A 24774-nucleotide genomic window follows, 5' to 3' on the forward strand; every position below is an offset into this window, starting at 1 on the left:
ATAATGGAACATCCCTGCTGCAGGGTTCATCAAAAGATTATTCCTCTTGGCCAAGGGCATCTATCTTTTGTAGCAGGGGGCTGGAATCATTTGTCACAACTCATGAGTGTATTGGTTATGATTACACAGAAATGTAAGTCCCAATACACAAAATCTCACTCCCCTGCCCATACTCAAAAATTCGAACCTCTATACACAAAAGTACCAAACACTTCATGCACAAAAAATATTATGCCCGTACAAACAAATCCTCGTGTAAACAAATCCAAGTCTCCTCCTCCTCCCTTCCTCCTCCTCCAAAGCTTGAAAACTCAGAAGCTTCAGCATCAGCTCTTTGAACTTCTCAGACCTGGAGAACTGATAAAGACTGGTATAACAACAGAAAATGCTGGAAAAACTCAGCAAGTCAGGCAACATCCGTGGAGAGAAATTTGAGTTGACGTTTCGGGTTTGACCCTTCTTCAAAACTCTTCAAATTTCTCTCCACGGATGTTGCCTGACTTGCTGAGTTTTTCCAGCATTTTCTGTTGTTATTTCGGATTTCCAACATCTGCAGTATTTTGCTATCGTCCTGATAAAGACTGGTTCCTGATTGGTGCAGAAAGATTCCTCTATAACTAGTTTCCATCCACAGTCATGTGGTAGCTATTAGCAGACCTCCAGACCCAGGACAATGAAAGAGCTGAGGAGGAGCGCCCAGGCACACAAAGATATAAGCAACCAGCAGCGGCTTCATGCGCCAAATAAAAGGAACTCTGGGGAAAAGGAACTCTGGGCTAGATTTAGCTAAAGTCTTTGACAACCACCCTACAAGCAATATCTCCTGCTCTGCTCAGCACTGGAATTCTGCTGACTCCTTCCAATGTATTATCACCAAATTTAAATGGGAGAAATGAACACAATGTGGGAATAAATTACACTCATTAGTAAATTTGTTAGAGTATGCCAAAGAATTAAAAAAAATACTTACCCCTTCCCCTAAAATATCAATATCTTTCAATTTACTGTAATAATACTGTAATAACTTATTTGACAGAAAACTTGCTAATACAGAATAATGTCATATATATATATATATCATTTCTATATATGAACTACTAAACGTTGGTGGAGTAAATACCTTACTGCAGGCTTCCTGAAAATAAACTACCCATGTGTTTCTATTAATCTGATTTTGTGTAACTATGAATGACTGCCATTTCTTAACAATAGATTGCTTTCTAGCCTATACTAGCCTCTCTGGGTGGAGAGGATTACATTTTGATTTTATTCTTATTCTTTTGTGTTGTTACTTCACCTGCAGTCTTCTGCACTTACAAAGCAGGGAGCCATTGTTCTGGTCAATACTCCAGCTGCCTGTACATTGCAGTGTGCGTGACTCACTGAACTCTGTGGTTGGGCATTGACATTTGCTGTTTTGGGTCAGTGTGTTGATGTTAGACTGGTGGTGACAGACAAGTGTGAGCTGTCACATTGGTGGCAGGAGACCATAGAACATAAGGCACTTCGAATGATTCTTGAAGTTAAAATATAAAAGCCTCATGCACGGCAAAGCACTTTGTCTGAATTAAGGAATTTTACAAAGGCTCTGTATGATCATCGTTGTTTGGGAGCTGCAGGGCTTCTGATTGCTGAGTCAAATACCATCATACCAGAAGTAATTAGTTTTGTTTAACCTAACACTATAAACTAATTAATCAGAATTGAGACATTTTATTTTTGGAAGAAATAGCCTGGACAATCATTATAGTATAGCAATCACATGGCTAATGGTTTCAGAGCTCTGCTGCTAGAAGTGCTGGCATTGGAATAAATTATTTAAATTTGAAAGCTAAAACTGAATTCAATAGTTACGCAGTATGTAATAATTAACCTGAATTGAAAGAATTTTATTTTGGGAAAGTTGTATGTCTCATAATTTTTCAGATACCTCTTGGCTAAAGATTATGTACTATGCTATGAGAAGAAACACAAATAAATAATTTGTTGAAGGTAGCTTAGGAAACAATTTGTAACAATCTTTTCCAAAACTTGAAGAGGCTGAATGTTTCCCAATTCTTATTCGCCCCCCTCCCACCCCCGCAGGAAACATGCTGGCCCAATACAGTGGAGCCCCTGTGTACTAAAGGAATAAGTGGCAGAAATAGCAATAAAGAGTCAGTGGAAGTCAGGACCAGTGCTAGGAATTACCACAGGAGCTCTCAAATAGGCTGCTGTAACTTCAGTGGAAGTTCGGTGTAAATGCTGGATAGAGCCGTAAGCTGAAGTTATGACAGCCGAACGGGAGAAGCCCCAAGAAAATTCACCCTCCTCTGCCCTTATCAGCTTGACTGGATAGAGAAGAATAAAGAAAGAAATCATGGAAATAAAGCAATATGAATTCCAAATGTATTTTTTCCTTCCACTGTCTCAAAATTCTAATAATAATGTTTGTGTGCATGTGTATGAGAACAATGTTGTGGTCATATTGTGTGCCTGTATCATCATCTTGTGCCACAGTCTGGAGTTTTTGAGCCTTAACCAGGAGAACTGCAAGCATGCATTATGATGGCAATGACAGTGAGAATTTATGAGTATCACTTTTCTCTGAACGGTGTACTTTGAATGGCCCTAATACTTAAACATGCACAGAAAATTTGATGAATCACAGCTTAATAGTAGTAGAAGTATATCCAAACATTCTACTATCACTAAAAGTTAGTGCCAAGGTACCTTCTTGAGACAACTAGGGATGGGCAATAAATTCCACCTTTGCCAACGATGCCCACATCCTGCAAATGAATAAGTGGACAAAATAAATGTATTTAAGTGGAACTTGAAACTGCTTTGACAAAAGTTTAATGCACAACAGGCATCTTTAAAAGCCAGAAAGCCACTCTCTGCCCCACTCCCAATCTGATCACTCTGTCCTCGACCTCCTACACGGATCTAATGAAGCTCAACGAAAGCTCGAGGAACAGTATCTCATCTTTCAATTAGGCACTTTACAGCCTTCTGGACTCAAGATTGAGTTCAGCAATTTCATATTAAAATCACTGCTCCCATTTTTTTGGACAGTAGTTGCTGGTACTGATTCAGCTTTTGGCATTTTCAGCTCCTCTAGACCCACCTTTTGTTTCTTTTATTGTCCCATTACCACTTGCTTTTGCCTTGCACCATCATTCCATTTGTCATTCAATCTCTGCTGCCTCCTACCCTAACACAGACCTTCCCTTTTGTTCTTTCCTCCCCGCCCTTCCCCTTTCCTTGCCTCTGTACTTGCTTAAAACCTGTTACATCTCGAACTTCTTCCATTTCTGATGAACGGTCATCATTCTGAAATGTTAACTCTGTTTCTCTCTCCAAAGATACTGCCTGACCTGCTGAGTATTTCCAGCACTATCTGTTCTTATATTAAAAAAAAGACTAATGGAATGTTGGCCTTTATCTCAAGCAGGCTGGAATACAAAGAGGTGGAAGTCATGTTTTAGTTGAATAGAGCCTTGGTCAGACCCCATCTGGAGTACTGCATTCAGTTTTGGGCACTGCACCTCAGGACGGCTGTATTGGCCTTGAAGTGGATACTGTGTAGATTCACCAGAATGATACTGAGGTTTAAAGGGTAAAATTTTGAGGAGAGGTTGCATAAAATAGGCTTGTATTCCCCTCAGATTAGATGGTTGAGGGGTGATCTAATCAAGATGTTTAAAATAATAATGGGATTCAATAGGATAGATACAGAGGAGCTCTTCTCTCTGATGAAGGAATCCAGAACATCAGGGCATAATCTTAAAATTAGAGCTGGGACATTTAGTGTAGGGGGCGGCATGTGCCCAGTCAGCTCTGCCCCTGACTGTCCCTGAGCGGTTCGAATCGCTCCCACACCCCTGGGTTCTAGACACTGGACTTAGGTACAGGCGGCGATACAGAAAATAGAGTAGACAACTGATTTGGTGCAAGAAAACCGTAATTTTTATTAAAGGCAATACAAAGTCACAATACTGAGAGTTACTAGGATAATTACAGCCATATAAAAAACAATACACTTATTTGGGAATGGGGAACACACGGCACATCGAGGGACAAACACATTAAAAATCCCCCTACCCTTGTCGCACCCCCAATACCTAACTAGATTAAGCTATGAGGGGCCAGGGATTTATGCTCACCAATTTGAAACTTGTTGATTAAACCGGTTGTGGTTTTTGGGGTTCGCTCCTGTTGTCCTTTGGGGTCTGTTGTCGTCACGTGGTCACAGGGCGCAGCGATGGAGTCGTTTGTGCGAAGTACCCTCCTTTTCCTCTGTTAACGTCTTCGTTGGGTACTTTGCAGCGATGGGTTTTCTTCTTCTGGTGGCGGTTTGGTCGCAGACGGTTTTGTTGCGGTTGGGGCTCGGTTGGCGGTTTATATTGTTAATTGGTCTTCCTACCCATGCTTCGAACGCCAGCTTATAATTGGCCGGGGTATGTACCCGCTCGTCCCCAATGCGTCTTTCCGCTGCCCTTCGCTGCCTTTATTGGTTTTACCGTTTGTCTTATCTCATCTCATCTGCCCGTTCGTGGCCCCGTGTGTCCTGTGCATATTCGAATCGGGTCTCGTTCTCCTCCCGCGTTTGGTCCCCGGTGTAGTAATGGGTGTCCTCGGTGTCGAGCAGCACGGGGAGGGAGAAGAGAACCTGCAACGAGGCACGACGCAAGAGCGAGAGGCAAGAGGCAAGAGACCTTGGCTACTGGAGGGCCTACAATTATACCCGGTTCTTTATCCCATATCTGCGCGCCAAATCAGGTCAGTCCTTTGTCTAACTTTTGGCGGGCTTGTCCAAAGTGATTACGGTCATCCACTTTAACGGCTTTTGGGGCGGTTGTCTCCTGGTTTAATGGCTTTGATATCCTGGCTGTTTGTTATTTATGAAATTTAATTGTCCTTTTCCTGGCTTGGTAGCTACTGTGAGCTGTTACCGATTATGTATGCAAAACATTAATGGCCTCAAGATTAGGCCCATCCTGACTTGATCTGGTCCAAGATGAAGAATGCATATGTCTGGCTTAACAAAGCCTTTCACAGATCCATGCATGTTAGGTTTTGTTTCAGGTTTTGAATGTGCCTGCCTTTTAAAATCCTGTATGTTTTGGTCACAAGGTTACAGAAGCCATTTTGGGTACCCTTTTTAATAACTTCTCCATGCAGGGTCCCTTCATCCATAACTTTTGGGGAATGTGGGAAATTTGAGCACACTACACTCCCCCCTGTGATACTAAACTCGCTTTAAGTGTCATCCTGACAAGGTGAGAAAAATTCCCGACCCTCCATTGTCAATGTTCCCCCGTAATTACCTATCAATGATCCCACGACACATGAATTTCCCATTCTGTAAAAATGTAGTGTACATAAGCATACATAGACAGATTACAGGTGTTTACACACATCCAAGCATGGAGGGGTCCAACACCCCTGCACCACTTGGTACACATACATCTTTATTAAAAATAACAAACCGGAAAAAAGGTCTTTATTAAAAATAATAAAATGAACACAAAAAAAACAACAATCTTTATTCAGAAACACAAACAAAAGAACTCAATTCAAACAGGTTTATCACCCTCTACCTTAACATAATGTTCCTTCCAGGTCCTTTGGTTTGGGAATTCTAGTATTTGGCCTTTTCCCTTGCACTGAGTGCACACTAGGTACAATACTATTCCCAGCTGGCAAACCACGAGGATGTGGGAAGCCAGTCTAATCCACGAAGGGACCTCTATGTTTTCAAAAATGTCTCACCAGAGTGGAACCACAATATCCAATATCTTGGCCCCTATCTCTACTGTCTTCTGCTCCAGAGTGTAGAAATGTTTCTGTGAGACTATTACTGCTTTGAGTATTTTGGTAAGATGTTCTGTGAGAGCGGGGATTTCGTAGCTGAAATGTGCTACCTACTTTTGTAGGTTGGTGAAATTCTCTTTTACAGTGAGGTGTACAGTGGCGGGTTCAGGAACGGGGACAATTCGTTCCTGGGCCACTTGAACTTCTGCCTCAGGTTTAAAGCAGAAACTGCTGTCACTTACCGGACACCAGCCATGCTGTCCATGCTGGTAGTGGGGCGCACCTGTGGTGACACAATATGTCCCACCTCCTGTATATGCTACCTGTGGGGGAACATGGTCTTGTGCCATTACCTCCATGGTACAGTTTATAGGTTTTGCGCCAGCAGCTTTAAACCTGCACTGTGGTTTTGAATGGGCGTTCAAGTGCTGGGGAAACAGTATTATGTGTGCTCCACAGCTCCGGCACCCCGAGAGGTCAGTACCTGTCATAGTGTGCTCCCACTTTATAACATAAGGTGGAACCACTGTGAAACGGATGTGTGCATCCCATTGAATGACTCCAATGTTCTCTACCCTGTATACCGGTGCGGGTCGAGCTGTCCCACCCATGACCGGCATCCTTACTACTATACCCATGATAGTATGGTTTGAACGTCTACAATCTACTGGGACTGGGTAGGCCTCAGAAGCTTACCGGGGTTGACACGGGCTTAATGCATTCTCAAATGGATGGAGGGCTGCGAGGTGCTTGTTGCTGATCCAGGAGGGGACTAAACCCTGTTTTAAATCCGTTAGATCTCTGCGGCCCTCGCCCAGCTACCATGCCCTGTACAGTACACACACCTCGTTCTGTACAGCCTGATCCGAAGCATTTCAGTCCTCACTTATAAGGCATTTACGGTCTTTGCGTGCTTCTCCAGCTCAGCTATAATTTCTTTTAAATGGACCGTCATGGTCTGGTCCTCATGTAACTCTGAGTCCACTACCTTGTTTTCATCCATCAGGATTTTCTTTAACTGTTTTTAAACCGTTTATCTGTGTCTGCAATTCTATGTCATCCAAGCTGTTGATGACAGCGGACCCTGTGTTAAATGCAGTAAAAACATCATTCCATGCTTCCCTTCTTTGCCTCCCCGTATTACCAAAAAACTCAATTGTGTGTGGTGTACAGTTCTGTTTTGTCTACATTGGCAAAATCGAACTCGTAGAATTTCCTAAACATCTCCTTTAATAGGGCCTGGTATAGCTGTTCTGTCTCTTTGGGGCACCACTCTGGTATGTGTACCTCGGTGAGGTTTAAAATCACGGAGGCTACCGTGTAGTGTACCCCCTGGTACAGCACCTGATCCGTAGGCACTAGTACCAGCCCATTCCCTGGTCCCTTGGTGGTGGCGGGGCACCCCTCCCTGTGTGTCCTTGCTGCCTGAGTCGTGGGTAGGGGCTTTCGGGGGCGGGTCACAAGTTCAGTGGCATTGACTGGGATCGGGGAGTATGGGACCGTGCACGCCTTCGGGCAAGAATCCCACTTCACCCCCTCCCCGGCGTCTTGCCACTGCTGGTGGAAAATGATGGATATGCCTGTGGGGCAGACCTTCTCTGACCCCCGCATACAGACATAAATCCCCATATCCGGTTCCCACCACTTGTCCCAGCACACACACAATCCCCCGTGAGTCCCTGTAATCGTCCAATGGGTATTGTTCCCCAACCGTTCCACCTGACTGCGGGGTTTCCCATATCCTTGCTCAGTTTTCTGAGCCACCACCACCTATCCAAAGGAATCTGTCCCTTGCATGTTAAACATACACGTTTCCCTACGGTGAAGCTGACCCTCGTGGCAACGACCTGTAACCTGGGGCACAGGAGTGAGGCCTCCCCGTACGTGAACCCAGTCTTGCTGGAGTGCAAATTGGACCCCAGCCACCCTGGTCACCTTCCCTCGTGGAAGTAGACGGCGAGCTCCTCCACATATCGTTCGCTGCTTCCGTCGGTCACTATCGGTGCTCGCTCTCCTGAGTGGGACTCCTCCACATCACCTCGCTTTCCAATGCTCATTTCTATCAGGGTGAGAAGAAATACGCCCCCCTTCATCATGAAATCCTCTCCTGCAAAGAGACACAAGAGCATACAGCCAGGTCCCGAGGAGATTCTCTGGCTTGGGTGAAGCATAGTCGAGTCTTGCGAAAGCGACTCAATACAAACACTCTTAACAATACTACTACTTATTTAAAACTACCAATCACCTTGTTTAAACTTACACTAAACACCCAAACTTAACAATACCAAACTTAAAATTACCTAAACTATGTACGTCCGCTGCCCGTCTCCGGGCGGCCAGCCTAATTCCTGTTCGGGCTGCGGCACACCGCTCCCTTCAGTGTGGCTGCACTGTCCTGTACTTTCGGTCCCTCGCAGCCTGTTGCTGCTGGCTGGGGACGTCTGCCCTCAGACCGATCCCTCACTCAAAAGGCTGCCCTTTTTAAATGGGGAGCCGGTGACCACGGTTTCCTTGGCTGGGGCATCCGTGGGGACCTTCTAGGGACTTTGGCGGGTGGGGGTTTTCTGGCTGGTGGTCCTTTAACCCGAGCCACTTCCCCCTCCGGTGCGGTCTTACCACTACCGCTGGCTGGAGATCTTCTTCCTCAAACTTCACCTCTCCTGAACCTGGGTTAGGGGCAGGTAACGCTTCGCAGCCTGGTGCTGCAGGCTGCGGGTCCCTGCTCTCAGGTCCCAAACCTGGGTCGGCTGGGGCAGGGTCTTCGCCCTCAGGTCCCTCCTCCTCTAAACCTGGGTCAGGGGCAGGGTCTTCGCCCTCGGGTCCCTCCTCATCTGGATCCCAGAAGAGTGGGGGAGTGTCCCAATCGGTGGGTGGGATGGCCCCTCCCCTTAAGCAAGCCACAGCGCCTGCCTGTGCAGTCTGTGAACTTGTTCCCGCTGCAGGCAGAGGATTTCTATCCTCAGACCTTACCCCAACTGAATATTCTCTCTTCTCGGGCTTAAACAGTTTACACTGATTAATATAACTAGCAGCCTGCCGGTAACCCTGTTTCAAAGTTTCGTCCGCTGCCTCGATCGGGCCTTCTATGGACTCCCCATCCTTTCTCCTTACCGGGACGACCTTATTTAGGGCAGGATCTTGGGCTTGGACCTGCTTTAGGTCCGGGGCAAAAGCTAGCCCCTGTGTGCCTCCCTTTTCCCTTATTGCGGCTACCGAACCTGTCCGATAGGGCTCCCAAGTCTCTCCTTCCCTAGCCCTCTGCTTGGCCACCTCGGTGGTCCCTTGGTTACCCTCCCACTTGTAGGGAGGGATCCTAAATCTATGGCCAAAGGTTTGGCCATTCCCCCAGCCTGTTCGTTCCCTGTGACTCCCATTAGGCTAAATGGGACCTTGTTAGACCTGAGTGAATTGGTTGGGTCTTCCGAATGAACCACTATGCTGGAAGCTCCAGTGTCCACCGAATGTCTCCCCTGCACTGTCTCCACCTGCATCTTAACACAGGGCCTGCTCCCCTCATCGTTTTCAATGGAACGCAGGTCAACAGGCTGCACTGGTTTTAGTTAGGGCTGTGGGTTGGATGGGGCAGACGGGGTCAGAGCACTGGTAGCAGTGGTTACTCTGCCCTGGCCAGTCAATAAGGACCCTATGGTGTCCAAAAATGACTCGACCGTGGCGGGAGGGATCCCTGCCTCTATCTTTTGGGCTGAGGCTGTGGAATTCTTTCCCTTGTGGTCTTTCCAAGGGTTTTTGCACTCCTTCCTCCAGTGTCCATCCTTCCCACACCCGTAGCAATTGAGCTTAGTGCTCGAAGGGTTATTCCCTCCCTAATGCCACTCCTTCCTACCCTGTCCGGGTTTCACTTCATGGACCTTCACCTTAGATGGGTGTGCATCGGTTCCCCTACTGTTCTTATAGGCTAGGGTCAACTGTCTGATCACCGTAAGTTCGGTGGTAGGTGTAGTGGCCGCGTATCAATAACACACGGACTGCAGGAGAACGGTAATAACAAGTGTTTACTGAACAGAGGGTATGCTGGAACTGAAAGTACAGAAGCCTGCTACGGCTTTATATATAGGTGTGGTCACTGCCGGTACTACAGTATAAAAGCAGTTCTCTCTTAAAGGTACATACACAACAATTCCTCCCCTTTTAGATAAACAGTACAAAACATTCATTTAACAATTAAATAATAACTAATTACAATTACAATTTTCTTTGTACTGAATGCATCAGCTGAAAGTACTAATTTATAAATTCAGTCTTTGAGGAGGCTTCCTGATCCTGACTGGATAGCGCCTTTCTCGAGTATCCTGTTCTTGCGGCGGAGTCGATTCTGGCTCATTGTCATTGGTTGGTTCGTCAGCTTCCAATACCACTGATTCTGAGGTAGACGCAATCTGTACTTTGGGTTCATCACCAGGTGCGCATGGTCGTGGTATGGGTTTGACTTGTTCCTGTGACTCTTGAATCTGGTCAGCATGGCGTCTCACGATGCTCTCTCCAACGTCCACTGTGTACATTAGTGGTTCCTGCCGTGTGCATATCGTTCCTGGCTGCCATTTTTCTGTTCGGTAGTCGCGGGCCAAGACTGGTTGCCCTATCTTGAAGCTCCTGGTTGGCTTCTCATTTATGTGCTGGAATTGCTTAATCTCAACATCTCGTCTTATGTTTGGTTTGAGCAAATCCAGGCGACATCTTAACCTTCAGTTAAAGAACATCATGGCTGGAGCTTGGTTGGTGACTGCATGTGTCGCATTCCGGTAAGCAAACAAGAAATGATCTACCTTGTGTTGCAGCGGAATGTTGTCGTTTTATATCGCCTTTATTGCTTTTTTAAAGGTTTGTACAAACCTCTCAGCCAATCCATTTGTGGCTGGATGATATGGGGCGGATGTGTAATGCTTTACCCCATTATTCCTCAAAAACCTCCGGAAATCCTCGGACACAAACTGTGGTCCATTGTCGGAGCAAATCTGTTCTGGCAAGCCATTCCTGGCGAAGATGGTCCGTAGGACTGCAATAGTTTTCTCCGTGGTGGTGGAGGACATTTTGATGACCTCTGGCCATTTCGAATGTGCATCCACTGCGATTAAAAACATTGAGTCCATAAATGGACCAGCAAAATCAATGTGTACCCATTGCCATGGAGATGAGGGTCACTCCCATGGGTGTAGCTGGGCCTGTGGTGGAGTGTTTTGGACTTTCTGGCATCCTGTGCATCTCTTGGTCATTTCCTCAATTTCTTTATCAATTCCCGGCCACCACACAAATGTCCTGGCTAGGCTTTTCATTTTTACCCCTCCCAGATGACCCTCATGAAGCTCATTGAGCACTCTATCTCTCAACTAGGATGGAATTACCACTCGGGATCCACACATCAAGGTCCCCCGGCACACTGACAGCTGTTCTCTCCTAGGCGAGAATGCTGGCAACAGTGAGTCGCCATGTGCGGGCCATCCCTTCACCGTCAAATCATAGGCCCGAGAGCGTGTCGGGTCATTTCGGGTTTCCTTCTCTATACTTGAGCTTGTAACAGGTAGACATTCGACTATGGTCGAATGGAATATCTCAACAGGGTCCAATGCAGGTGCATAATCCACCATAGGCAGCGGCAGGCGCGACAGCCCATCAGCGTTTCCATGCTGTTTCGTGCCCTTATACTCTATGTTGTATTGATGTGCCCCTAGAAAAAGGGACCATCTTTGCAGCCGTTGCGCCGTCATCACCGGAACGCCCTTCTTTGGGTTAAAAATGGAGACAAGAGGCTGGTGATCAGTCAGTCAGGTGAATTTCTGCCCGTGCAGATAGTGATTGAACTTCTTCACCCCCCACACCAGGCTGAGGGCCTCCCTGTCAATCTGGGCATAGTTACGCTCGGCTGAGGTTAACGAGCGTGATGCAAAGGCTATTGGCCTCTCTGAACCGTCAAGGAATTTGTGCAACAGCACCGCTCCAATGCCGTAGGGAGACGCATCACATGCCAACCGAATCGGTAATGTTGGATTGTAGTGGGCCAATACTTCTTTTGAAGTGATTCGGCATTTACATTTCTGAAAGGCACGCTTGCACTCATCACTCCATTTCCATGCTACTCCAGTTTGCAGCAGGGCATTCAGTGGGTGCCGAATTGTAGACAAATTTGGCAAGAACTTATGGTAGTAGTTCACCAACCCAAGGAACGACCTCAGTTGCGACACATTTTCCGGTGCTGGTGCCTTGACTACTGCCTCAATCTTCTCTGGGGACTTATGTAACCCCTCTTCATCAACCACGTGGCCACAATACGAGATTTGTTTCCTGAAAAACTTGCATTTGGGGTGGTTGGCTCGTAGCCCATATTCTTGTAATCTAGTGAGCACCTGCTACAGGTTGGCAAGGTGTTCACTGTCATTTTCGCCCGTAACCAGGGTGTCGTCCAAATAACACTGGGTCCCCGGGATCCCTTGCAGGACTTGTTCCATCGCCCACTGCCAAATAGCCGGAGCTGATGCTACCCCGAATACCAGTCGGTTGGAGTGGTAAAGACCTTTGTGAGTGTTTATCATGAGGTATTTTCTAGATGCTTCTACTACCTCCGTTTGTAGATACGCTTGGGCCAGATCAATCTTCGTAAAGCGTTTCCCTCCAGATAGTGAGGCGAAAATATCTTCTATCCGCGGAAGTGGATATTGTACTGTGTGAAGGACTGGGTTCACAGTTACCTTAAAGTCCCCACAGATGCGAACCTTCTTCGGTTCCCCAGGCGTGCTGCTCAATGATTTCTTCATTACAGGAATGATGGGTGTGGCCCACTCGCTCCAGTCCACCTTGGACAGCACACCCAAATGCTCCAGACTCTCCAGCTCTGCTTCGACGGCTGGGCGGATCGCATACGGTACCGGTCTGGCCTTAAAAATTTTTGGGTTTGCGTTATCTTCAATTTTTATCATTGCCGTTACGCCTTTTAGAGTCCCAAGTCCTTGCTGGAACACCTCTTTCGCGTCAATTAGAATTTTTGACAGTCGTCCAGGTGTGACATCGTCATCCTTTTTGTCAGCCACAGTTAGCGCCTGAATGGAATGCCAATCCAATTATATTTTTTGGATCCATTCACGTCCCAGTAATGGTGGTCCTCCATCTTGTAGTATATATAGATACAGTTTCTGTGTTTCCTTGCCGTTGTATTTAACAGGCACCCTTATTTTTCCTCTGGGGTAGACTTTTTGCCCCGTATATGTCTTCAATACAATGGGCGTGTCCTTCAAGGGTATGTGTGAGAATAGCCACTCGTAGTCTCGTTGATTCATGACTGTTAGGGCTGATCCTGTGTCCAATTCCATCTTTACTTGGGACCCTGCTATCATGAGGGTGACCCAAATGGTTCAGTGATCCTCCTTTGCGATCACGTTGTGTAACTTTAGACAACTTAGTCTCCTGCTTCCGGAGTCATTATCACTCTTCTGAACTACTGTCCGTCATCTTTTGTACTTTCTTGTACTTTTCCTTAGTAGTTCTTTTAGTGATGGTTTTCTTTCCCGACCTGCAGACTCATGCTATGTGTCCCACTTTTCCACATTGCCTGCATACTTTGTCCTTAAACCAGCACTCCTTCTGGCCATGGGTTGTTCTGCCGCAGCAATAGCACTTTTCTGCTCCATATGCCATTTCATTGGTGCTATATTCTTGCGGTTTCTTTTGTATTTCCACAGCTCCCCGTGCTGCTGCTTCGTAGGATACTGCAATGCTGAAAGCCGTTTTTAGCGTAAGGTCCTTTCCGAAAGTAGTTGTTTCTGGGTTCCTTCACTCTGGAGCCCGCAGACAAACTTATCCCTTAAGGTGTCTGCCTGTCCTGCTCCGAACTGGCAGTGTTTCGATAACTTGCATAGTTCCGTAAGATAGTCAGCATTACTCTCGTCTTTGCGCTGGTTTCTTTTATGGAACTTGAATCTTTCTGCTATCAGCAGCGGTGTAGGGTTTAAATGTTCCTGTAAGATATTGACAATCTCTTCAAAGCTTTTCACCATTGGTTTAGCTGGGGTAATTAAATTCCGCAATAGGCAGTATGTTCTCGCGCCCATCAAATTCAATAATACCGACGCCTTCTTTTCATCGGCCACCTCCTTTGCCTTGCAGTACACTTCAAATCTTTCCACATATGTGGTCCAGTCTTCTATTTCGTTGTCAAAAGCAGTGATGCTGCCACTCTTCGGCATCCTGGGTGGTTTAAAATGGCACCTCCCGTGCTTTTCCTTCTTCCCCAATGGATTAAAATGGCACCTCCCGCGCTTTTCCTTCTTCCCCCTGCTGCCAATGCTGCTCCTAGCGTTCTAACTAGTAATGGCGGCACCCCGCGGCTTTCTGCGCGTCTCTCTTTTGTTAATTAATTTTCTTAGTTTTATTCTTCTTCGACGCTGTCCACTGCGCGTCTCTTTTCCTTCCCTTTTTTATTTTCTTTAACGCTGCCCGACTCTTGAGTACCGGCTGCGCCCTGTGTGCTCCACCCTCTCTCTCTCTTTTTCTTCCCGACGACGCTGCTCAGCCCCCTTGCAGAGCCGCTTGATCGAGCTCTAGCCCGCCGCAGTCCAGGAAGGGTCAGCGCACTACCTGCTACCAGCCCGATTTGCTGGGACACCTTGACTGGAGAACCAAGCCCAGCTCTCCACAGCTTCTCCTGCGATTCTCTGAACTCCGATGGATCACTGGGCGGTTGCCCACGGTCGACGCCCGTTGCTCTGGCTTCGACCTCCAAGAAGCTTCTTTTCAGGGATGGATCCCCGTGAGCTGATGCAGTACTGCAGGTGAGTTTGAACCTGCTCGTCGCCACTGTAGTTTCCGCATATCAATAACACACGGACTGCAGGAGAATGGTAATAACAGGTGTTTGCTGAACAGAGGGTATGCTGGAACTGAAAGTACAGAAGCCTGCTACAGGTGTGGTCACTGCCGGTACTACAGTATAAAAGCAGTTCTCTCTTAAAGGTACATACACAACAGTAGGGGATTCCTGGGGTCTAACCAGACTTCCGCCTTGGCCCGTGTAGTGTATGTAACCGTTCTACCTTTAAGAGAACTATTGTATGTAACCGTCCACCTTTAAGAGAACTATTTTAGGTGTTGCACTACTTATCTTGGCTGCTGTATACTGTAATACCGGGAGTGACCACGCCGGTATATAAGTGCTGTGTAAGGATTTATTGGGCAGATTCGCCCTGACCTTCGAATAGTAAAGTCCTGTTAAAGTTACTCTTGTAGTCTGTGTATTAATTCACCATATAACCCACAGACTTTACAGTGGCGACGGGTTCGATCTTACCCTACGGCAGCGACACACCCGAAGCAGTTAACGAGCGTCGAGAAGAGGCACCCGCCCTCGTCGTTCTGCTGAGAGAAGACTTGAGTCTGCAGAGCAAGGAAGAAGGAAGGATTCAGACACGAAGCCTTCCATCAGCAACAGGCTGTTATTGTCCCTTCTGCCACGGCGGTGAGTGAGCCGATCAGCCAAGAGAAGCAAGTCGGCCACGTTGACTGTGAGTAGGGGGAAAATAAAAAGAAACGGAGGATAAGGGCGGTGAACTCGACCACGGTCGGGGAAAAGGAGCCGGACAGAAGTCGGGCCCAGAGGCGCTGAGACTGGGGCAGCGTAGGGCATGGAAGCCGCGGTACAAGCGGGAACGCAGCCGGTGTGAGAGACCGGGCTACAAGCGGGAACGCAGCCGGTGTGAGAGACCGGGCTACAAGTGGGCTGGGAGATGCAACAGCGTCGTGAGACAGCTAGACCGCGACCGGCAAAAAAGGCCGGGCAGCTACCGAGGCCACGAGGCGCTGCGACCGGGATCGTAAGGCGCGGGAAGATATAAAAATAAATAAAACCGCGGAGAACTCAGCCGCAGCCGGGGGAGGAAAGGACCGGACTGCGAGAGGGCTGGGAGGCGCGATTGGAAGCCGCTGAGGGAGAGACAGAGCCCGAGCGAGCGGGAGAGACAGAGCCGAGCGAGGGAGACCGAGGAGATTCAGCCAGCAGCTGGAACTGTTCGCCGTCAACGGGTTGTCCCCAGCGCCGGTTGCCCTGCCGAGAAAAGGGAACAAGGAACGCACTGAAGCCGGCGCGCAGGCTGCGAACTCCGAAAGCCAGCGGTCGTCGCCCGAAGGAAAGCTTACCCCTCCCGCCAGGGGAAGAAATGCGGGAAGCCGCCAGTAGGCGGGGAAGAAGACAGAAGCGGGAAACCGCCATTTTGAAAGTGGGCGGGGAAGAAGACAAGCGCGGGAAACCGCCATTTTTGGAAAAAAAAAAGTAACGAACAAATTCGTTGTGGTTTCTCAAAAAGATAGTGAAGATGCCTAAGCATGGTAACATCAACAACTTCGATTCCGAGGTGGAAGATTGGGCCACGTACGTAGAACGCATCGAGATATATTGTGAGGCCAATAAAATAGCAGATGATGATAAAGCTCTCACCTTATTAAACGCAATGGGGGCGAAGACATATGGGCTATTGAAGCATCTTCTATCACCAGCTAAACCGGCGGATCAGACTTTCGCTGATATTGTTGCTGCCCTGAAGGATCATTTGAACCCCACACAGCTGATGTTGGCGGAACGATTCAAATTTTATGTGAGAACGCAACGGAAAGAGGAAAGCAACGCGGAATACTTGGTCGAACTGCGTAGACTAGCGAAATACTGCCAGTTTGGGGAAAATCTGACAGAGGCATTGAGAGACAAGTTCGTGTGCGGGCTGTCGAAGGAAGGAACACAAAAGCGACTGCTCGAAGAGAACGATCTTACACTTGACAAGGCTGTCCTTATTGCAGCATCACACGAAGCAGCCGCGAGAGGCACTGCGGAAATGCAGCTGAAGGCAGCGGTACTCAGCGTGGATCAAATGACTTCGGGTACAACAAAATGTTATCGTTCTGGAAAGACAACAGAAACAGCTGAGGGAGAAAAGGGAGCAGGAGCACACAAACCGTCTGCGCAAGGAGGCCAAATGAATCAAAGCTGATTCGGGTTCTGAAGATGCGTGCTCTAATCTGGTGGAGCAAGATGTTCAGCAACTGAAGGCGCTTGTTAGCAGATTGCAGGCAGAAAAGGCTGAGTTGGTCGCCATGAATTCCGAGCTCCTACTGAAGTTGGGTGCAGCATCACCGGATGATTCATTTGTGGAAATTCGAATGGTGGAGGCTACGGATGATGGCGAAGTAGAAACAGCAAAGGAGCCCCAGGGCAAGGTTATAAACAGCCCTGCAGCTACTGGGAAATGGATGAGGTCAGAAGAGTCAACGGTCAGCCAACTCCTTCATATGCTGAGGGACAAGACTCTGAAATGGGAACAATTTGGACATGAGTCTAAATCTTCAAAGGAGAGGGGGTTGGAGCTCCCAAAAGTTATTGGAATAGCTGAGGTTGCAACACAGACTGAGAAGATGGCAGCAGAGCAAACCTTGGATGCCAAAAGTATGCTGATTCACGTCAATGTTGAACAACAGAATGCTGAAACAGCTGCTCCAGTAGAGGGATTGAATAATACAATCAATCAATCTCCCAATGAAGTTGAAGTATTGATATCACGAATGAGGTCATTAGTAAAAGACTTGCAGGAAGCCCAGAAAAAGCTGGATGAAACTGAACGCATGAAGAAGTCTCTTCAGGAAAGATGTCTGGATTTGGAACAAAAGCTGGCTAACGTCCAGCTGGGTAGGGAGGAAATAGAAGACCCTCTCGCTGGCCTAGCTCAGGACGACACCGAATATTACCATGACCTGTTGGACGACACCGAATATTACGATGACCTGCTCTGCCCAGCTTGTGATGAAAACTCCCAAAGTGCAGAAACCATGAAGAATCACCTAAAGTCTAAGGAACATCGGGAGATGGTGGCGCTACTACGGAAAAAGGAGGACGAGAAGGAGGAACGGTGCATGCAGCTGGCAGCTGACAGTGGAGCCCAGAGAGTCTCCAAGAAGCAGAAAAGAAAAAGACGAAGCAGAAGATGATGACCATCTGAACCATTATCACCTCTACCAGGTCACGCACGTGGTCTCCCCGTATGGAGCCAAATCAGTTTGGAAGTAGAAAAACTTCCCAAGGTACTCAAGCTTTTAGAAGTCAACAATGCTGGTTCAGAAGTGACGGAAGTTCAAGCTGTTAAGTCCAGTGAAGGACTATTGGATGAGTCACTCCAGCAACGTGAACCGACTACACCGAGACTGAATCTGTGAACTGTTTTCCGCAGAGACTGAATCTGTGAACTGTTTCCCGCAGAGACTGAATCTGTGAACTGTTTCCGCAGAGACTACATCTGTGAACTGTTTTTACATGAAGTTGGATATATGTTATGTTTAATGGGGAATAAGTATGTTGTAAGCTAAAAAGGGAGGATTGTAGTGTATGTAACCGTTCTACCTTTAAGAGAACTATTGTATGTAACCGTCCACCTTTAAGAGAACTATTTTAGGTGTTGCACTACTTATCTTGGCTGCTGTATACTGTAATACCGGGAGTGACCATGCCGGTATATAAGTGCTGTGTAAGGATTTATTGGGCAGATTCGCCCTGACCTTCGAATAGTAAAGTCCTGTTAAAGTTACTCTTGTAGTCTGTGTATTAATTCACCATATAACCCACAGACTTTACAGCCCGTACCTGTGGCAAGCTGTTCGCCACCAAGCAACGGAGCCAGTGGGTCAGCTGATCCTAGTTCAGGAATGCCCGGTTAGGTGCCCCAGGACAGGCACTCCTGTACACCGGCCATAACCTGTCCGCGAAAGCTTGTGGGGTTTCCCCTGCGAGCTGCACTGTCTTCTCCACATGGGAGAAAGGGCTTCCCTCATTCATCCCCGTGGCCTCCAGAACTTCATCTCTGAGCACCTCATACCTGCCCTGCCCCCTCTTACACTAATCAGAGAGGGATTGGAGGAGCTTACTCTCCAAAGAGAACAGCAGTATTTTAGCCTGCTCAGCATCATCGCATTCGTTAATGCTTGCTGCCTGTTGCACTTCCCTGAAGTGGACCGAGCGGTCTCCTTTCTCGGTGAGCCTTGGGATATGGCTCACCATAGCCCTAAGCTGTTGGGTGCTGTAGGGTAATAAGAACTGGTTTTGGAGGGGTCCCTCTTCCTCGCCATTTACGGGTGGGCCGATCCTCCAAAGCCGGGCTGGGCACATCGGTCCTGGTTCTATCCTCTCTTGCGGGGGTTGTTCCACCTCCGCTTCTACCCTTGACTTCACCCCCCTCTTGCTGCCAGACCTCACTAAAACCTGGCGCTACGGGTGGTGGTCGCAGGACTTCCTGTTCCTCAACGGGGTCGCCCCTTTGCACTACCTGTGGTGTCTGAACCGTTCTCCCCTCGTTCCCTGTGAAATCTGCCTGGCCTGCCTTCGGGCTTATGAGGCACACCATGTCCTTTGCCTTCCTTAGGGCCTGGCTCAGATTTTCTATCTGTTCCTTGCAGGGGCCACGATCTGCGTCAACTTATCGGCTGCCTTTACTTCCTTTTCCTTTTCCTCCTGCTCCCTTACTTGTCTCGCTAGGCGGGCGTTCTTTTCCCATAACCTCAACTTGTTACCCTTGGCTTCGGTGACTTGGCACTGTAGGTATTCCAACCTGGCCTTATGTTCTCCCATTAATTGCACCCTTTCCTGATTCAGGGCCTGCAATTCTACCAGTAACTTCTCCCCTGCTATAGCCTTGTCCTGGACCACCAGGGCTGACTCCCTTATCTCGGCTGCATGTGCTGCAACGAGCCTGTCCAAAAGCTGGACCTGCTTTTTGAAGCACATCAGCCAGACGGCCTTCTCTAGGGATTTCTTGTGCTCCTTCCCTTCTGTCCACTTGGCTGCAGCATCTACCGGATGTCCAGCATTTAACAGATTGGTGATCCACTTCTTTGTGATATTCACCTTACTAAACACATAATCCGAAATCCTTTCCTCCATCATGGTTTGCTCTTCCGAACCATTGTCTACTGTTTCGGACCCCTGTTGTCGGTGTCCTGCCGCGGTCGCCACTTCTGTAGGGGTGGCGTGTGCCCAGTCAGCTCTGCCCCTGACTGTCTCTGAGCAGTTCGAATCACTCCCACACCCCTGGGTTCCAGACACTGGACTTAGGTACAGGCGGCGATACAGAAAATAGAGTAGACAACTGGTTTGGTGCAAGAAAACCATAATTTTTATTAAAGGCAAAACAAAGTCACAATACTGAGAGTTACTAGGATAATTACAGGCATATGAAAAGCAATACAATTATTTGGGAATGGGTAACACATGGCACATCGAGGGAACAAACACATTAAAAATCCCCCTACCCTTGTCCCATCCCCAATAGATTAAGCTATGAGGGGCCAGGGATTTATGCTCATCAATTCAAAACTTGTTGATTAAACCGGTGGTGGTTTTTGGGGTTCGCTCTTGTTGTCCTTTGGGGTCCATTGTCATCACATGGTCACAGGGCGCGGTGATGGAGTCATTTGTGCGAAGTACCCTCCTTTTCCTCCATTAACGTCTTTGTTGGGTACTTTGCAGCGATGGGTTTTCTTCTTCTGGTGGCAGTTTGGTCACCGACGGTTTTGTTGCGGTTGGGGTTCGGTTGGCGGTTTATATTGTCAATTGGTCTTCCTACCCATGCTTCAAACGCCAGCTTATAACTAGGTTGGGGTGTGTACCCGCTTGTCCCCAACGCGTCTTTCCGCTGCCCTTCTCTGCCTTTATCGGTTTTACCATTTTTCTCGTCTCATCTGCCCGTTCGTGGCCCCATGTGTCCTGTGCGTATTTGAATCGGGTCTCATTCTCCTCCTGCGTTTGGCTCCCATGTAGTAATGGGCATCCTTGGTGTCAAGTGGCACAGGGAGGGAGAAGAGAGCCCGCAACGAGGCATGAAGCAAGAGTGAGAGGCAAGAGGCCTTGGCTACCGTTGTCCTACAATTATACTCGGTTCTTCATCCGTTATCTGCACGCCAAATCAGGTCAGTCCTTTATCTAACTTTTGGCAGGCTCGTCAAAAGTGATTACGGTCATCCACTTTATCGGCTTTTGGGGCAGTTGTCTCCTGGTTTAATGGCTTTGATATCCTGGCTGTTTCTTATTTATGAAATTTAATTGTCCTTTTCCTGGCTTGGTAGCTACTGTGAGCTGTTACCGATTATGTATGCAGAACGTTAATGGCCTCAATATTAGGCTGATCCTGACTTGATCTGTTCTAAGATGAAGAATGCATATTCTGTGTTTACCTAGCTGTCTGGCTTCACAAAGTCTTTCACAGATCCATGCATGTTAGGTTTCGTTTCAGGTTTTGAAAGTGTCTGCCTTTTGCAGGGCCTTGCTTTTAAAATCCTGTACGTTTGGGTCACGAGGTTACAGAAGCCATGTTGGGAACCCTTTTTAATAACTTGTCCATGCAGGGTCCCTTTATCCATAACTTTTGGGGAATGTGGGAATTTTGAGATCCCTGCACTAGAGTGAAATTAGGAAGCACTTTTTTCACACAAAGGGTAGTGGAAATCTGGAACTCACTCCCCTAAAAGGCTGTGGATGCCGAGTCAATTGAAATTGTCAAATTTTCAAAGGATATGGATCAAGGCAGGTAAATGGAGTTTAGGTACAGATCAGCCATGTTCTGATTGAATGGCGGTACAGGCTTCTGGGAATGAATAGCCTACTCCTGTTCCTATGTTGCAATGCTAGGATCATCAGTTTGACCATCTATTCCAGAATAATAGTAGTATCATGCAAAAGAGTGGGTGCTATACATAAGTGATGTTAAAATACATGACAGTAGGTCAACATTACCAGTAAAACTAATTTATATTACAGCCCATTACTTTCCAAAATGGTACTGCTACTGTCTCCACAGATTTTATACTGGAAAAGACAATGGTGGTTGCCTTCTACCTCATCAGGTTGCACTTTAAGTACCAAATACTTAATGAGAAACAAATTATTTTGCTCCTTCCCCTCATCAATAATACTGATAAATCAATTTCTTTATCATAGCATCATCACAATCAGGGAACACCACAAGCAAATACAAATCATCTGTCATGCATTTTGTATACCATAAAAGAAAAAACACACAGAAGCACTGAGTCTTTAACTCTACAATTACACTTTCACTTATGTCAAGCAATAAAATCTTGACAAACTGTGAGAATGTTAATTAAAGGGAGTGCAGGTTTATTCACTTCCATATCTCTCAGTCTTAATATACTGAGTGGAGTAATGAGTCTCAAATATATTCAATTGTTCTCACAATACTCTTTACTTTTCAGTTTAAGCCATACAATTGTCAATGTAATATTGCAATACATTTCCCTCAGATTTAACAGATTAGTTATTTACAGCCTTTGAATGGGCTGCACTGCACTCGGAACGCTGAGGTAATTGGTTTCTTTGTTCACCATGGTTCTTCCCAATGTCTATCTTCTTGGATGGTATGTTTACTCACCATGGGCTTTCATCAAAGTGGCTAACACTATCTTCTTTTCTCCTTCCTTAGTGGTATGGACAGCATGTGATTGCTGGCATGATCACCCTCTTCAACCACTCTTGGTTTGTCATTTGGGTATTACCTCTCCTGGTATGTTACCTTCACTTGTGCGTCAAGCTTTTTCCAGTAATTGTTACCCTCCCTTTAAGAGTGATATCTTTGCTAATCTTGACACACCACATGCCTACATTTTCATGGTTTGAACAGATTGCGGTTGACCACAGATTGTAAACAAGTCCAGAGTGCATTATACAGAACTGCTGACTCACACCAGTTCTTCCATGATATGTCTGATGCCTGACACCATCTCTTTCAAGGTATGTCAAATAACCATCTCTTTTCAAGATAGGCCAAGTCACAGTCTCAAAATTCTTCAGGAGAAACAACTTAATAACTATTACCCTAATATGTATTACATGGAACTTGATGCCTAGTCCAAAACTACTTTTTGATACCAGGTCATGAATATAACACCTCTCATCCACTCTAAAATGGATCATGGTACTAGCACTGGTATTGATGACTGACCACAAATGGAATGCACATAACGGTCCTCTAACAACCTTAGATCGGAGAGAGAGATATTACGACTCACAATACATTTAATAGTAGTACTGGTACTGTTCCTGAGGCAAGCTGAAATAGAGCCTTGCTTCCTTTCTGTTCCCAATCCCCTCCATTAATTTATGTCCACCACTGCTTCTAGTGGTGTATTCAACTCAAAAATGGGCTGCAATCCCAAAGGGCAACAAAGAGCCAACAGATGCTAGGATCAGATATCTACCTGGCCATTTATTAGTTTTCTATTTAAACATTTCACTGATCAAAATTATTCAAATCAGCCTACACTTTATGCTACTCCAAGCAGTCATGCAGTTTACAACTATTATCTCGTGTTATCATGATTTTGTTTCCCATGTTCCGTTATTCTTAAATCCAATCAGGATGTAAAACTTAATTTCTTACCTTTCACAAGCTAGAAGACAATTTAATTATTTTTACATTAAAAACATAAATAAACATAGCATAACAAGATAAGTTGGCCCATCAAGCCCATTCCTTCTGCAAACCATATACAATTTGCTCCATTATAGACTTGACTCAACTTATTTAATCTTCTGAGAGAAAAATCTCTGAAGTTTCTCCCTGCCCCATAAAGATATTCCCCGATACTTCAGAATATTGCTTTCTCAGGGGGAGAAATTTGGCTTGTTAGTGCCTCCCGATAGCGCCTCCGGGGGATAATAACGGGGCACTAATGACTTACCAACCAGGCGCGGCAAGATGAACGACTCCTGCTAACTTGGCCGAGAAGTTTGCAGCGGCGGTAACACTTTGTGCCACGATCTCCTGCGCCCGGAGATCATGATGTCATTGCCGTGCGCATCGCCCCAGTAGTGCCCCAGGCCCAAACTTTGGTTCCGCCCCCTGCAGCATCGCCGGGCAACAACACCGACAGCTGCAGGAGGCGTTGTTCAGGAGGCCGGGAGCTTCGGAGGTGCAAATAAAAGGGGATGTTGGCGTGGGAAGGGGAAAAATTTTATCAACGCTTCAAGTGAATTTTTCCGATTGCTCCTGGGCCACGCTCGATCAGCCCACCACGCAGCGGGAGTGCAGGGGTTGATCAGGCCGGTTGGCAGTTGCCATCGGGGACCAGCTAACTGGACCCAATGTAGAGCCTGCAGCGATGGCCCTTCCCATTTAAGGGAGGGAAGGAGCCTCGGATCGTGGCAGCGCTGCACGGGACATTGTGCAGCGCTGCACCACTACCGCCCTGCCTGCGTCCTTTAGCGCTCCAGGAAGGAAGTGGTGCGCTTGATTTAGCGCTCCACTTCCTTCCTGGAGAACAAACACCAAATTTTGAAAAAGCTGGGAATCATTAGCACCTGTGCTAAGTTTCCCAGCTTTCAAAAGTTAGCGCCCCAAACGGGGCGATAGTGAATTTCTCCCCTCAGTGTTTTGGTTGGGGGGGGTGGCGGTAAATGCACCAACCACAGTTTACTCAGCCACAATGACCAGGAAGACCCTGGCCCTGAATACTACGGCTGCGATTTTGCCAGCGCTCAGAGGGCAGGTTTGGAGACGGGTCAAAGGTTAAAATTGTTTTGATTGATGGTGGGTTGTGATCCCGCCATCAATCCACCTCAAACAGCTTTTCCAAGTGTCGGGTCCCTGATTTGCGAATGGACCCAACACCTAGTGGCGGGAGGTGGCTTAAAGGCAATTAGGCAATTACCTGCCTATTAACAGGTAGTTGCCATTAGTTTTCAGCCTATTTTTGAATTTTGCCGCTTTTGGCTCCGGTTTCCCAATGTCCGGACACCACGCCAAGTAAGTGTGGCGTGTTGTGTGTCTGCTGTAATGCTTCTGGATTGATGACAGCTGCAGAAGTGGTGTGAAGGATCCAATGTTGCACATAGTGAGTCTCAGAGGAAAGAAAATGTTGGGAACTGCATTTTTAATACATTTACACTTTTCTTTAGGTTACAAGTTTTTAAATCCATGTCCAGTGCCA

This window comes from Somniosus microcephalus, chromosome 2 (genome assembly GCF_052327205.1).
Source record: "Somniosus microcephalus isolate GS21.2 chromosome 2, FLI_Smic_1.0, whole genome shotgun sequence".
NCBI classification, from domain to species: Eukaryota; Metazoa; Chordata; class Chondrichthyes; order Squaliformes; family Somniosidae; genus Somniosus; species Somniosus microcephalus.